The 15,309-nt window shown below is 30.3% G+C and overlaps 1 protein-coding gene across 3 annotated transcripts in view; it reads right to left on the bottom strand.

The window, feature by feature from the left end:
* The window catches only part of LOC129905092 (fibronectin type-III domain-containing protein 3A), a 400,083-nt gene that overhangs the window by 147,176 nt on the left and 237,598 nt on the right, over positions 1-15,309 (bottom strand). The window lies entirely within an intron of this gene.

The raw sequence follows: 15,309 nt of genomic DNA, 5'->3' as shown, positions 1-15,309 counted from the left end.
ATTTTATTGGGTATACCTACCCAAAATGCCAAATGTAATATAGCAAGAATTTATTTTATATTTTGGTAAAACTTAAATATCAATTTAAAATATGATTGAAAATTTGAATTTGTTGAAGAAATATGTAGGAGTGGATTTTCGGAATATGCCAATTTGAACAATTAGAAATTAGAAATATGATGTTTTTATGGTTTGGGTGCAATAATAAATATATCACAATAATAAGAACTGTCGGCAGAAGATAGAGACAAAATGAAATTCTAATAAATTTTAAGACCTCAACCCAAAAAGAACTCACTTGTATCAATCTTTAAATGTTGACGAAATAGAATCAAATTTTGTACACTTTTTTATTGTAGTACTACATAGAATTAAGGGGTGCCCCATCAAATTTATAAATATTTGATTTTAAAGCTGAAATGTCTAGAAATTTTCACGAATGTTCGTGGTGTTATACAGTGGGACCTCTAGCATATTTTAATAATTTTTAAAGTTTCAAATGTAATTAATGTAATTAATGTTACATTTATTACCTAGTTGTTGAACTTGAAATTTTTTAACTAAAGAAAAAAAAATGAAAAATTCGTTTTTTTTCAGTTTAAAATGCAATTATTAGAGAAAAGCTCAAAAAACAAGGATCAAATTACATGGGTCAACACACAGCAGATTTTTTTTCCTCTTAATGGTTTTTGATTTTTTAAGAAAAAAAAAAAACACTCATACGCCATACAGCGGTTTTTATGATAAGTCTCGACTGAAAAGGTAAAGTATCTTATGTCAATTTTGATGATTTTTCAGGAGAGCAAAAACAAACTTCAAAGCTGCCTCCCAAAAATTCTTTCAAGTGTAGATTTAATTGTATAAAACATTTAGATATCAAATTTTATTATCTTTTTTATTAAAATTTATTTCAAAAAGATATTCTAAATATTTTTCCCGTTATAAGGGCTTAAATACGTTAAATATGACTTAAGATAGTTTGACTTTTCTATAAATTATATTTTATATTAATTTCCAACATCTTAAGTTGACATAAGATGATTTGCCTTTTCACACTCTTTCGGAATTTTTTTAAAATATTTTATCTTATGTCAACTTAAGGATGACTTTTTGTTTCTGCTTGCACGAGCGAAAATATCTTAAGTCAACATATGATAATTTAAGATTTCACAATAATATCAAAAGTCTTAACCCAATATAATCTTAAGTCTACTTAAGGTTTTGAATATATGTGTCTTTTGAACAAAAGATGAAATTGTTTTTGTGCATAAAAAAGCAAAGGGGTGAGATAGAAAGATGCCGATAAGATAGAATTTTAGGCATTTAAGATGGCACTGAGGTTCAACAAAAAAACGCGAAACATCTTAAGTCGACTTAAGATACTTTACCTTTTCAGTCGAGAGTTATAACAACGTTATTATACTATTTTTGAAGTTTTTTTTTAATTCAGAGATAAATTTGTTTTTAATGCACCAAAAATGTGAGTTGGTTAGAGATCGAGAGGCGGATACCAAAGCAAAAACTCAAGCTACACAATTTTTAATATGTTCTAATCGTGAATGTGTTTTGTTTGTGAAAGTAAGCATTTTTAGTGAAATTTTATTTTATTATTGTGGCAAACAAAAATTGTTTTAACTTTTTCTCGATAAAAACTCATTTTAGAAAATTCAAGTTTTTGCGCACATAGATACGTAAATCAATTTCACCTTTTTGTGCTGTAAATTTGAGATTTTTCGCAAGCTTTTAAAAGTTACTAAAAATAAAAAAAAAAAAACATTCAAAAATCCTCCTAAAAATAGGTGTTGTTCAAAGCTTCATATTTCGAAAACAAGGGCCCCAGAAAAATAAAAATCCGTATCAGACTCCTAGTTTTCTACTTTTTCATTAATTATCTTTCCATTAGTATATCTCAAATTTCTGTACATTTTCTCTACTTATAATAACCACATTATCGCAGGTATAACCCATAACACGTGATAGAAGTGAAACCTTTAAAAATTATTTTTCTTAAAAAAAAAAAAAAAAATTGAAAAAATCTATCTACCTTTTTTATTTCAATCACCTTTAAATCTATTTTTTTATATGACAACCTACAGTAAATTTTATATAATCTGAAAGCTTATTATTGCATCTTTTATTATGACGCTTTAGTCATATTTCTACTATGCTTACAAAAAAAGTAAGAATTTTTTTAAATCCAACCATGTAGAAATTTCAAACTGATATTACGGTACTTCCTACACAGGTGGTTAGTTATCGGCAATAGATCTCCACAGGTGTTTTGAGGTATCTTTCAAGTTTTTCAATTTAAGATTGTGTAAAGTTAAATAAAGTGTATATGTGCTCAAGATCAAAAGATATAACGTGTTTAGAAAAAGAACATGTTTTCACCGTTATCTCAGGATTTTGGATATGAAATTAATTGAAATTTTGAACAATTATACAGTACAAAATTCATTCATCTATCTATTAAACAACAAATTTATAATCAATTGCTTTTTCCTGTCGCTTTTTCGTTTCATCTTGTTTCAAATCACTACGATACTAAAGAAGTTTTCACTTGAAAAACGTTAATAATTCAGTATTGAAATTTTTTAATTTTTTTTTTTAAATCAACTCTCTACGCCCAACTGTTTAGAAAATTTCTTTTTTACTATATCATTTTACGTTTAGGATATAACCTTTCAAACAAGTTAAGGTTTTTTTTATCTATAATAGTTTATTTTTAACTTTTTTTAATTGCACACTTGAAAAAAGGCTCATGCAGAATGGAGGATAAATGAGTAACGTTACCACGTCAAAAAAAAAATATGCATACTTCAAAAGTTTTAGGCATTTTGATAGATTTGAAAATCTATTTGAAATTTCGTGGCTTATTAAGTACAAAAAAAGAAAATCTCCAACTAAACTTTACCGGTAGAATTTTTTTAAAAACAATTTTTCAACTTCCAAGGTTGGTTTCTTTAAATCTACACAAAATAAGCTTAGTTTTCGAATTTGAGTGTTCTAAAATTTTTAAGTCAATTCAGGGATATTTTGGCTCAAACTGATTATTTAGAAAACAGCAAACCATATATGCTCCATAAATACATATCGCTTACTGAGAATTATAGGGTTGTATGTCAATTCCCCTTTGTTTTCAGAAAATTGATTTCAAAGTTTTTTAAGGCTGGTTTTGGATAAAATAGTTACATAACAGTAAAGTATTGATGCAATCTTATAAAGGACCCTAAAAGTCATAAAACCATGAAAAAACATTAATTTCACCACTAAAAAGGATTTTATAAGCATTTTAAAAAAATGACATAGAACCTTTTCATAAAATAGTTTGCAAAAAATTCTCAAATGTTCAACATAGAACCTTATAGTTATAAAGAGCTTACAAATGTATTAAATGGATTTTATAAAAAAAAAGTGATTTCATCGTGAAATAGGCTTTGATTTAATTTAATTTTATTCGAGTTTTGCACAAAACAGTCAAATTCTATTTTAAATAACAGAAAAAAATACCACAAATCACGTTGTTGCATTTGTAGAAAACAACAATTCCTGCTTTTGTTGAATCAGGTAGGTACACAGAAAAAGACATGCTAAAAACAATTAGAATTTGTATTAAATCAATCGGATTTTTGCATGGTTTTTTGCCAAAAAGACAGTCGTCTTAGAAAATCATCTAGGTACAGTGCAAAATGTATGCCAAACAAAATTTAAAGTTTGTTTAATATTTTAATTTTAATAAGAATGCACATAAAATTAACGAAAAATCATTTCAATCTTAGCAGGTATCTACACTTAAATTTTCTTGAGAAGAAATTCTTGATAAAATGAAGTTCACTTTGATTTAAAAAAAAAGTTTAATAAAATTTTACTTATTTTTATTAAAAATCTTATTAATTTAAGAGGATTGAATTTTAGAGGAGTATCATCTTGATTCTAAGTGCTTTATTTGTCTCCATGTATGTATAATGTAAGTAAATTTGCTTCAAGTTAAAAAAAAAAGTTTTATTCGATGAAACTATAAATAGAAATGAACTTATAAAATTGTAAAGATGAATAACGAAGAGTTCACTTTTGTTAGTAGAGTAAAATCTTGACCTTTGAAAAAAAAAATACTCAATTTTTTTCCAACTAACTAAAAATTTTTTGTTTAATATTTTTGTTTTTTGGGTACTAAGGTGAAAGCTGAATCTCGTTTACAGTTGCTTTATCCTAGTATATCTTGCCATCGGCTTTAGGTTTGTCCGAAGGTACTTTTTAGGTACTTTTTGTGTTTTGACTTCTTTTGTTTTAAGTTAAGGAATCTAAGTGTTTCTTTAACTTTTGGTTTATTAATACGAACTATGAAATTCCCAACCTCGATTATGAAAAAAAAGTTTTCAAAAAATCACTTCCAATTCTTGGCACACAAAAAACATTATTCTAATTTAATTATAATGTAAGAATATCTATTGTAGGTAATCCGAATGAATTATTGCAAAATCGTCGTTTTTGACTGTCAACTATTGACTATCAAGTTAGCCGACTCCACCCCTGTTGCTCAATACCAGCGAAACATCAAACGATCTTTTATTTTTACTTTAGTTAAAAAAAAAGATCTTTTCCATAAGATTTCATTTTGAAAAATTTGCGTAAAAAAGTTCTATAATGTAACTTAAATCAATGTATTTTTTTGTTTAAAAAAATCAGCAAAAGGGTTCTATGTAGCAATTTGAATAACATAGTACCTTATTATATTAATACATTTATGTGAAATAATGAAAGTTGTATGTCTTTTTTACCTGTACCGTCGCCATTAATTTTTTTCTAATTTTTTTTTTTAATCTTATCTGAAAGCCATTGAAATTACGAAAATTTTGGCGTATAAAACTCATTTGTTGCATTTTGTATGAAATACACAATTATAATTCTCAGCCAGCGATATGTCTAATGACATTAAAGCGGTCTTGAATGCAATCATATTTTATCAGTAATTTCGTAAAAATAGACTTTTTAAGGTGAACAATTATTGACAAACCTATAAGATCTTAATCTTAAAATCATCCTAGAACAAAAAATCCTGGAGTTATTGCCGTCAAACTTAATCATCCTAAAAATATCAATTAAAAACTTGAATAAAACGTTTAAATCCGCATTCTCAGAAGTGAGAAACCAACAATATTTAATTATTCAGTTATTTGCCTTCTTATCCAAAAGAAGAAAAGTAAAAAAAAAAAACACAACTTTCAATATTCCCAACGGCAACGCATTGTCCAAGCACAATATAAACGCCTGATGCTTGATTAAACACAATATCCCCCCACAGAAAGAAATCAATGATTGTGCATCTGCAAGCAAGCTCCAGCCAGCAGCGCTCCAGCTTGAAATACACAAACAATTTACTTCTGGCAGTCTCATTATTGTGGTCTAATAAATAATTACTAATTGATGATAATTAAAAGATTATTTAAATATTTATATTTATCGAGTATGTGAGTGGTGTGTCTGAGAGTATAATGAAGTACTATGTATATGCGAATGGGCGTTCGCTTTTCGCGTTCGCAGCCTTGCCTTAAAGCAAAATAGTGCGCACATATCGATTTATTGTTGAAGGTTTCCATTCTTTCGTCGTCAGTCGTTTCTTCCTTCCGATTCCCGATCCAACTGCGAACCGATATTTATACCCCCAGCCCCCTTTCCAATCCTATTCGAAATACAACGACAGCAGCTATGCGATTCAAAGTGCGGATAAGATGCAATTAACGATAAAGTATGGCCGGCCGGGAAAATAAGTTTATTTATTTTTTTTTTTTTGCTCTTTGTGGGAAAAACCGGCAAAAAAAAAACGAATGAAATCTCTCTCGAATGAGGAGCAGTTGAAAAAAAAAAAGGATTGAAAAGAGTTGAACTGAGTTTTTGGGTTTTGTTTAAACAGACAACAATCCGAAACCATCACCCTGCTCGGTCCCACTGCTTTACCGCCCCATCCCACATTTTGATTGTCGTCCATTTTTACGCATATAGAAGACTGAATATGTAGACGAAGAACGACATAGACCAGACGGCGAACTTAAAATAAAAATTCTTACAGTAAAAAAAAGATACAAAAAAACCGAAAAAAAAAATGAAATAAAAGTCTCGAGTCTAGATAAACTGACACCGACACTGACTGCAGCCATTACGCCAGACGATAGCCAAAAACTGTGTACTGACTATTTTTGGGACATGTCAAGTGGAATATATCTGGAAAAAGAGAGGAGTAGTGTAGAAGTGTACCCTCCACACCGGGTGACGCCGGGCGGCGGCGACGGGTGATTGCTTGCTTTTGCTTGTGTGTGTATATATGAGTCTTTTAATGCCGCAATTTGATGCAGGTCTGGGGCGTTGTTTATTTTTCTTATTTCGGGTAGGTATACAACTCTCTACTCAGCAGAGGGATATGTGAGTAGGAAAAATTTAGGACGAGGCGTTGGCACAATGGAAATGGCACAAACTTCTTCTTCGTCGTCGTTCTCGCCGTCGTGAATCCTTTTGGAAGGTTTCTTCTTCTTCTTCTCTGTGAAAATTGTCTGAGAATTACGTATATTTTATTTGAGGAGCGTATATTTGGGAGAAATGAAGATTTTTTTTTCATGACAAATCGATTTAAGTTGGAAAAAATTATGTATTCACAGGAAAATTTTTCATCTACTCTATCTAGGCTCTCTAATGTTACGTATATGGTAATTATTTTGTTACATATTGTAACAAATTTTTATAACTACAGCCAACGCCCTTTAACGAAACTAGAATGTTCTAGGTCAAAACCGAGAAAATATATCCTACTTCTGATACAAATGTAATTTTTTTGAGAAATAAAATAATAAGCACTGAAACTGAGAATACGTGGATGACTTAAGGGTGAAATAATCAGGGTAAAACGTGGGTTGTATCCAGCAGCTTAACCGACCTCTCATTCTTGGAGTTATTTAAAGTCCTGGCCCTCCAGTTTGGCGGCTCCTGAGGTCGGGGTAGTTGCCCGGTCAGAAGTAGGAGCGAAATAAGATCTCTTATCGTGCAACCGAACCAATAAGCGAAGGCCCTTGACTGCTATAAGGCTGATAAAACTACCATCCAAGAAATTAAATGGAAAGGGCCGGTCAAGAGAAAATCCAAGACTCAGGTGGAATTTCCTGATTTTCAACTGCGTCAACAATATCGTCCCAATACTCTGAATCAAAGGATTAATTCGCCAATATAAACCTGATTTACACCCAAGCTCTCACGAACGACGATATCACCAAAGACAGTTTCTACGAGCTCCCCAAAAAAAACCTACGTGCAAATCAACCTTTTGAAAGGTTCCTTAATAACTCTCATTTGCGGCCATTTTCAATAAAAGTCATAAAATAACCTTTATTTAAAAAAAAGAAAAATTTCGGTCGAAAAAAATAAATCTCATCTGCAAATCAATTCCTAGAGACGTATTCTTATATTCTCATCTACGCGATAGTGGTATAATCCGGTTTTTCGATTTTTTTTTTTCAAAATTCCGAGATTATGTTGGGTTAAATTATTTTTCGAAAAATTCCCTAAACATAAGAACGCTCCTGGAAACTAAACCGCTTGAGATAAAATTTTGGCAGTGGTGCCAAATGATAGCTTGTGTCATGGGCCTACGCTTTGCACATTGTCAGATTTTAAAAAAATCTCCTTTCATGTTAGTCCGCCACATTTTCCTTAAAAAAAAATTTCGTGCCTATTTTTTCTGATTTTTCAAGTTCTCCCGGTTTGAGAACGCGTGCAAGTACAGGGACGGGAGTGGTACCCAAATGTAGGTTAGAGTTCCCGCTACCTTATGGCATCAACAAAATTTTTTCATTTTTTTTCAAAATTCCGAGATATAACCGTTTGAAGTTTGGCGGGCGAAAACACTTCTAGCAGCGACTCAAATCACAGTGGAAAACACATTTTCGTCTTTAGATTTTACTTTAAACGCAAAGAGATATAATCTTGGGTCTAAAGAACTTTGAGATAGTTATTTACATTATTTAATACATAAGCTTAGAAAAAAACATCCTTTTCATATTTATTTTTGCAATATAAAAACATTCTTGACATATTCAACATTCTTGACATATTCGACATTTTCCTTTGAATTGACCATTTTTGATTTATTTTCAGCGAAAACAGACCTTTTCCATTTATTTTTTTTTGTAAAAATCTCAACCATTGAGAGATATTTAAAAAAAAATAAAAAATAAATCTCAAACCTTAACCAAAACTATTTAAAGTAATGTGGTAACTCTTAGAGAGAAACCGATTGAAAATAAAGGTTGACTGTTATTTCTGGTCTCTGGCTACGATATTAAAATTATCTTGGGTGATTTTAATGCAAAAGTGGAAAGAGATGTCATCTTTGAAAGCATTAATCCTTTCCTGCACGACAACACGTCCAAAAACAGATTTAGGCTTGTCGACTATGCCTCTTAAGTGGCAACTTTCTCAAGGAACCTTCAGAAATGAAGCCTTTGATCCCTGGTTTGATGATGAATGCCGGCAAGCACATGCAACTTACAAAACAGTGCTGCAGACACGGTCTTAAGCTTTACAAACGAAAAAAAAAACTGAGGAATGATCGAAGTAATAGAATATGGATTGTAGTATCCTCTTCCATATCAAGTTTAATTCTTGCAAATAGTTCTGGTTGGTTGGATTGCTTTAATTTTAATTTCATCGGATGAAGCATCAAAAATTACCTTAAATTCATGTGTCTTACCCATACATTGCACTAGAGATTGTTAAAGTTATATCTGCCTAAACATACAATTTTTTGTTTTAAACAACATTTTTCATACCTTCATATTTAAATGATGGGAATCGAACTATAATGAGGAAAGTATTTTAAATATTGCATTGAATTTTTAAAAGAAAAAATGCATTTTTAATGGTTTTAGATTTCCATGCCAACTGGCGACGACGCACGTTACTATACCGTAACTCCATTGTAAAACACGGAAATGACAGTGTGGAAATGGTGGAAAATCAACTATATGGGTACAAAATATTAAATAAATTCTTACTATGCATTAATAACTTTATAACTATAAATAAAACTTAAATATTTTTTTATACAGAAAATAAAAAAAGGTTATATTCTTTACGAGAAATAATGTGACCAGTGGAAAAAATGCAATAAATTCAACCACTAAGCCACTAATTTCTAGAAAATCACTCACAATGGTTAGTTTTTCATATTCAGTTGAAAAATATTTCCCAGAAAAAGTGATTGCTTGTGGTTTATGTTGGAATTCAACAAACTGTCATTTTTAATTTGTATGCCATTTTACTTTGTATCATATGGAAATGATGGAAATACCATTGGACATCAAATATTTTTAAAGCTTCCTGATAAATTCTTTGAATTGAATTAATATTCATTCAAATGTAATTGTTATTTGACTTTGTATTTTCGAAAATGAAAATTGTACCAGATTTTTTGTTATAAAAAAATATAATTGAATGTTATTTCCGTAACGCGTTACGTAACGTTTTACGGAAACGAGTAAAATGCTTAATTTTCCTACAAAAAGATTTAAATACTGTTTATGCAACTAAAGGAAGTAGTTGGCTCTAAATAGAATTGTGGTTAGGACACATCTTGATTAAACCTTAGTGCCAAATAGATGGCAAATTATTCCAATATGTTATAGGTCAAGAATTTTCAAATAAATTGTAATTAGTAGTTGAAGTAAAAGATGCATCTTTTGCATAATTTATTATATCAAATGTGCCAATTAATTGCAAGAATTATATTTTCGACATTATTGAAAAAACACACACACACACAAAATCCATACCAAAAACCCTGCCAAGAGTAACCAAGAAATCATAATTTATTTACCTTACCAATAAATAATTCCAAGTCTTTCAATTGCAAAACACAAAACAAAACGATATCAGGCGATGGTATGGTAAAGTATGGTGGCGTAGTGGCGGTAAATGTCTTGAATTCTTATTCCTAATGGACTTTTCATTTCCTACATTATTTAGGTTCTGCTGGTGGATATTTATTTGTGTGAAGAAAGGAGGGTAGTGAACAAAAAATAAACTCATCCTTTTTTGGCATGCGAGGGGCTGATTGTGTCTTAAGTGACAGTCAGTCAGTATTTTAGTCTTAAGGGAATGGTTTATATATATTTTTTTTTGAAAATAATGCCTCGACTTGTGTTATTAAAGTGAACAGAGGTTAAAACGTTAAACTGATGAGCGTGTTGTTGATAGACGTCAACCATTCTAGAAAGTGTAAAGAGGGTTGGCAAATGGTAGTATGAGTATTTTTAAACACATTCTTACTTATTGTGGATGCCTGGCAAAAAGTATTTACTTAATAATGACAGACAATGAGCTTGAGTAGATATTAATTATAATGGAATGGAATTTGAGACTTTTGTGTATGTTTTTTTTTATTTTTTTTTTTTTCTTTTAATTGGATATTTATACCCTTAGCTTTTTTTTATATTCGTCATGTGTGACAAATGGGATATAGTCAGCTTAATAATTGATGAGAATTTTTTTTTTTTTTTCATTTTTTTTAAAGGTTGGTGTTGGGACTTCTTTATAAATTTCATTGTCTTTATATGAAAAAAAAAAAAAAAATAAAAGAACGATTAGTCATTACTTGGTATTTGGAAATACCTAATACCTACTCCAACACGATATGGGGAAGTTTTATTTTTAGGAAGAAAAAAAAAAAAAAGGGTTGATAACATCAACCATTTCGACATTAAGTTAAATAAAAAGGCTTAAAGCGAATTTATATACCTACTCTTGCACCTTGTATAAGGATTTTAATGTGAGTATCTTTTCTTTTTCAATGTGAAGCCCACAGATGTAGGTGGTGTGTATGAATGTGCTGAAAATAGAATTTTTTTGTTGCCAAAGGATATCTACTTATATCCTTAATATCAAGTTCCTTTTCTTTTTTTTTTTAATGACTACCTATACGAGTAAGTAAGAATGTCAAATGGTTAATAGGGAAAAAAAACCTTTTGTTTCTTATGACAGAGAGAATAAATTTTGGTATTTGTGTTAAGTAGGGTTTTTGTGAAGAGAATTTAGAAAATAATTTTATTTTAAATAAGTCAAGACAGTTTTATAAATAAACAACATTGTGGGCGTTTGATTGTTTTCCTTTATCATTTTTTGAAAAGAATGAATTTAAAAATTTTTTTTTATGTGCACATAAAGTATCTTTAAAGTCATCTTTTCTACTCATACTCCAACCAACAAAAGTTGTTTATATTCATAATCATAGCTCATCTTTAACCGTTCTAAGTTGAAGTAAAATTGTTAAAGAAGTGAGAGGTGATATAAATCATTCATATACTTTATCTAATCCCTATAGCTGCTGCTATGACGTATTCGTCCTATTAGATGGTTATAAAAATGTTATAGAAGTAACTAGTAAGGTTTTGTTTAATTACATGCTTTGATTTTAACAAAAGAAAAAAAAAAACTAAAATACAACAGCCGGTCATCATAGTCTAAGAGCCGGCAGCATATTTTGGCAGTTTTGGTATAACCGAACATATCCAGATATGCAAAGCATTTTAAAGTGCATTTTTCTAATAAAAAACCTATTAACTTATTTTCTGTTAGGTATAAGCGTATGATGGTAACAAATTAATATTCTATGTCTATTCCTGGATTAGAAAATGAAAGTTTAAGCCCGTTTCTTTTCAGCATTTCCCCTGCCAGACGCCCTCAAAGGTATCTCAAACATGATTTCTCATTAAAAAAAAAACACCTAGTTTCTGGTTTTTCTTTCTCAAAAGCAAATAACTTTTTTTTGTCAGTCCAGGATAAACTACCCAAGTAACAATTTTACTTGCATAAGGTCCATTTTGTTCGATTCGACAAGCCATAGTTTGTATACGTTTAATTTAAAGCTTACTTACGCAAGCCATCCATTTTGGAAAGAAAGGAGGTCTCCTTAAGGCTATCTAGAAGTGTTAAGCCTTGTAAATATCAGTTAAAGAAGACCTTTATAAGACCTGTTTTAACCATTCTAAAGAAGCCTTGTATTTTCAAGTGACAGAAGGCCTCTATAACACCTGTTCCAAGAGGTTCTTGTAAGTATGCAAAGTTTTTATCCTGCAGATATGCAATGTTTATAACGCATTAGAAAAAAACATTGCATTTCAATGTGAGGTTTCAATTAGCTCCCAATTTTCCACTCATCTTTAATATTCGAGCATGGTCTACTGGTAAGGTGCTGTCTTGGTATGCAGAGGTACTTGGGATCGATTCCTGGCCGGGCCATGTGATGAAAATAAAAAAATGTGTTCTTTTTCATTTAAAATAATATTCTCATCATTCCAGAACAACAGAAAAAGCAGTGGAGTTTCCAAGAAAGGGAAAGAAACAAAATAGGAAAAAATTAAAATAAATAAAATGATATGCAGAAAATGCAAAACAGAACAAATCAAAAGAAAATAAAAAAAATGAAATAAAATTCAACAAATTCTCTTTTTTTATGCATAAATTCAACATTTTCTACAACACCTTCAACAACTTCTATAATGCCTTATTATAACATCCTACGCAAGTAATCCGGTTTGTGCATTAGACAAACCCTCTGAAGGAAGACCTCCGTAAAGCCATTTTAAGCTGTTTGTCACAAGGTATTAGCTTGCGGATTACCTGTGAAGGAAAGTCCTATGCAATTTCGGTAAAATGCGACAAAATGATTTGCATAAGACCTGTCCTTCTTGTTATGAAAGCCAAAAAATAGCTTGCATTGACCCTTATGAAAGCTAAATTGTTACTTGGGTAGGGCCTAAAAACGACTATGAATATGCCCCATTGTATTTTTAACGAAATGATCATAATTTGGTGGCACATGTTCACATCTTTTGAGTTTGTCGCAATATGGATCACATTGTATACAAAAGGTTATTTCTAAAAAATCACCATAGAAGTATTTTTCTTACTTATAAGGATAACTATTTTTAGCCTTTGGAGTATTATTGATATTCGTTCCTAAGATTCAGGCACTTAAGATTGAGAAAAAAAGATCTAAAGGTTGTACAGCATGGTAATAACTTTTTTTGCAATCAATTGATTTTACAACATTTCTTAAAGTGTATATGTGTTTTTTTTTTTACAATATCATAGTGATAGTGTTTTATAACTTATTTAATGTGTGCATGGTTTTTTTATAAACTTTTATTAACTTGACGGCTTTTTATAACCGTTAAAACACACATAAAGAAAAACTAGTTATATACAACTTTGAGGTTATTTTATAACCATTTACGCACCGTTTATACATAATACGTATTATATTTTTTACAGCGGATTTTTTACTACCTTTTGCCTTCGGTTAAAAAATAAGAAAGTTCTTTACGATTAAACTGTTACCCAAAACAAACCTCATTAAAATACTATGGATTTAACTTTAACCATATATTCTACCAGAGTTATTTTACAACTTCTTTATAATTTTTGAGTTATTCCGAAACTCACGATCTGAATTATTTGGTTTATATATTAGTTTTTCTTTGATGTTAAAATTTTAACAGTTTGAAATATTCAAGAATATTTACTACAGCAAGCTTATTTTTTTAAGAATTTTTTTAGAATTTTAAGATATGTTTTTTAATTATACACGAGCCTGTATGACGTAGGTATACAAGTCTTGTGATTCCTAGTTTTGCATTTGAAACTTAAAGTGAATTAATACTACACTTTTGTGCGTTGTTGACATTTGATACAGTAAATTTTTTAGCTGCTAGATAAATCATTCTTCCACAACACCAGAAGTTAAGTTTATAACAATTTACTCCGTTTGCTTTAAACCAAAAGATCCACTCATATCTTGAGTACAATATTTCGGGCAGAAGAATATAATAATGAAAATCAAAAAACCAAACATTTTGGAAAAAAGCAAGATTTAATCTAATATTAATAGCAGAAATTTTCTGAGAATGATATTTATTTGGTAGACTGTTGCTTTTAAACTTTCAAATGCCCTCAGTACGGCCAGCAATAACAACAAATCCCAAACATACAATTTAAAAACCTTTTCAAAAATACCATACATTTTTTACTATCTCTCATTCTCATTGTGTTCTGTTGGCGCTAACACTATCAGGACAGGAATAATAATAATCTTTTTATATTGGTCCAAGGGGCCTTTACAGTTCCTACCTACCAATCTTTCTAAGAGATAAACACTTTTTTGTCACCTTGCTGAAAACATTTTTAGACCTAAAAAGATCTGCACAAATGTATGTCTCCAAAAAGGATAGGTCGTTTTATTTCAAACTTGGAAGGAACCGTTTTTTTGATACTCTCTGAAAGTTTTTTGTTTAAAAGATAAACCAAAAAAAATAAAGTCTTGAAGTTGTCACAAGAAAAACGATTCAGCGACGGACGTAACACGTAATCACGTTACATCGCACGACAATTATTGTTAATGGGAATCTTTAATGATATTTATCGTTATAGAGCTTAATTTTCGAGTTAAACCTGGTATACGCAGATCGAGTTAAATTTTAGCTCCCATATACAAATAATCAAAAAATTTAGCTGAGCTAAAATTTATCCCATACAAATTTACATAGCTCGGATCTGCGACCAGGCTTTACGAGTACAGACAGGTAGACAAAAAAAAACCTTCCGATTTTCAGGAAGGTGTGCAGTGCAAAATAATCGATTTTGAGTTAAGGTCATATCATAACACGGTAAACACAAAGGCAACAAATTTTGCGGTTTCTTAGATTTTATGGATGTCAAAAAAAATTAAGTTATTTAGAAAAAGCAATGAGATTTACCAGTTAGTTGTAAGAAACTTATTTTTTTTTCAGGCGAAAGAGTAACTGGACGATTTCAAAAAGTTCACAAACTCGTCGATTTGTAGATAATATCGATCTCAAGTCTTTGAACGAACCAAAACAAAGGTATTGATTTAAATAGATATTAAAAACTCAATTCTTTTCGAAGCTTCAAAGAAATCAAAATGATTCCAAACTGACGTACACTTACGGAAAACTGTGTTATTTCTTAGACGACAAAAGACGACAATATATCGAGACTCATAGAATAGAACATAACGAGATAGATTAGCGCCGAAAAGAATTGAACTAATTTTTTCACCAAATTCAAAAGAATTTGACTCAAGAAACCATTAACCCTTCATCAACGTAAACAAGGTACTATGAGTAAAATGGGAATTTCTACCACAACAGTTGTTAAATTTGTAATTCTTAAGCAAAAGCTAAAGGAAATTTTATTTACTTGTTAGAAACTTCTGTTTTAACAAGTTTTGTCGCTTACTTGTTGACACTT

The sequence above is a fragment of the Episyrphus balteatus genome, chromosome 1 (assembly GCF_945859705.1).
Source record: "Episyrphus balteatus chromosome 1, idEpiBalt1.1, whole genome shotgun sequence".
NCBI lineage: Eukaryota > Metazoa > Arthropoda > Insecta > Diptera > Syrphidae > Episyrphus > Episyrphus balteatus.
Note: the sequence above shows the minus strand (reverse complement) of the source record. Positions and strands in the feature narration are given on the sequence as shown.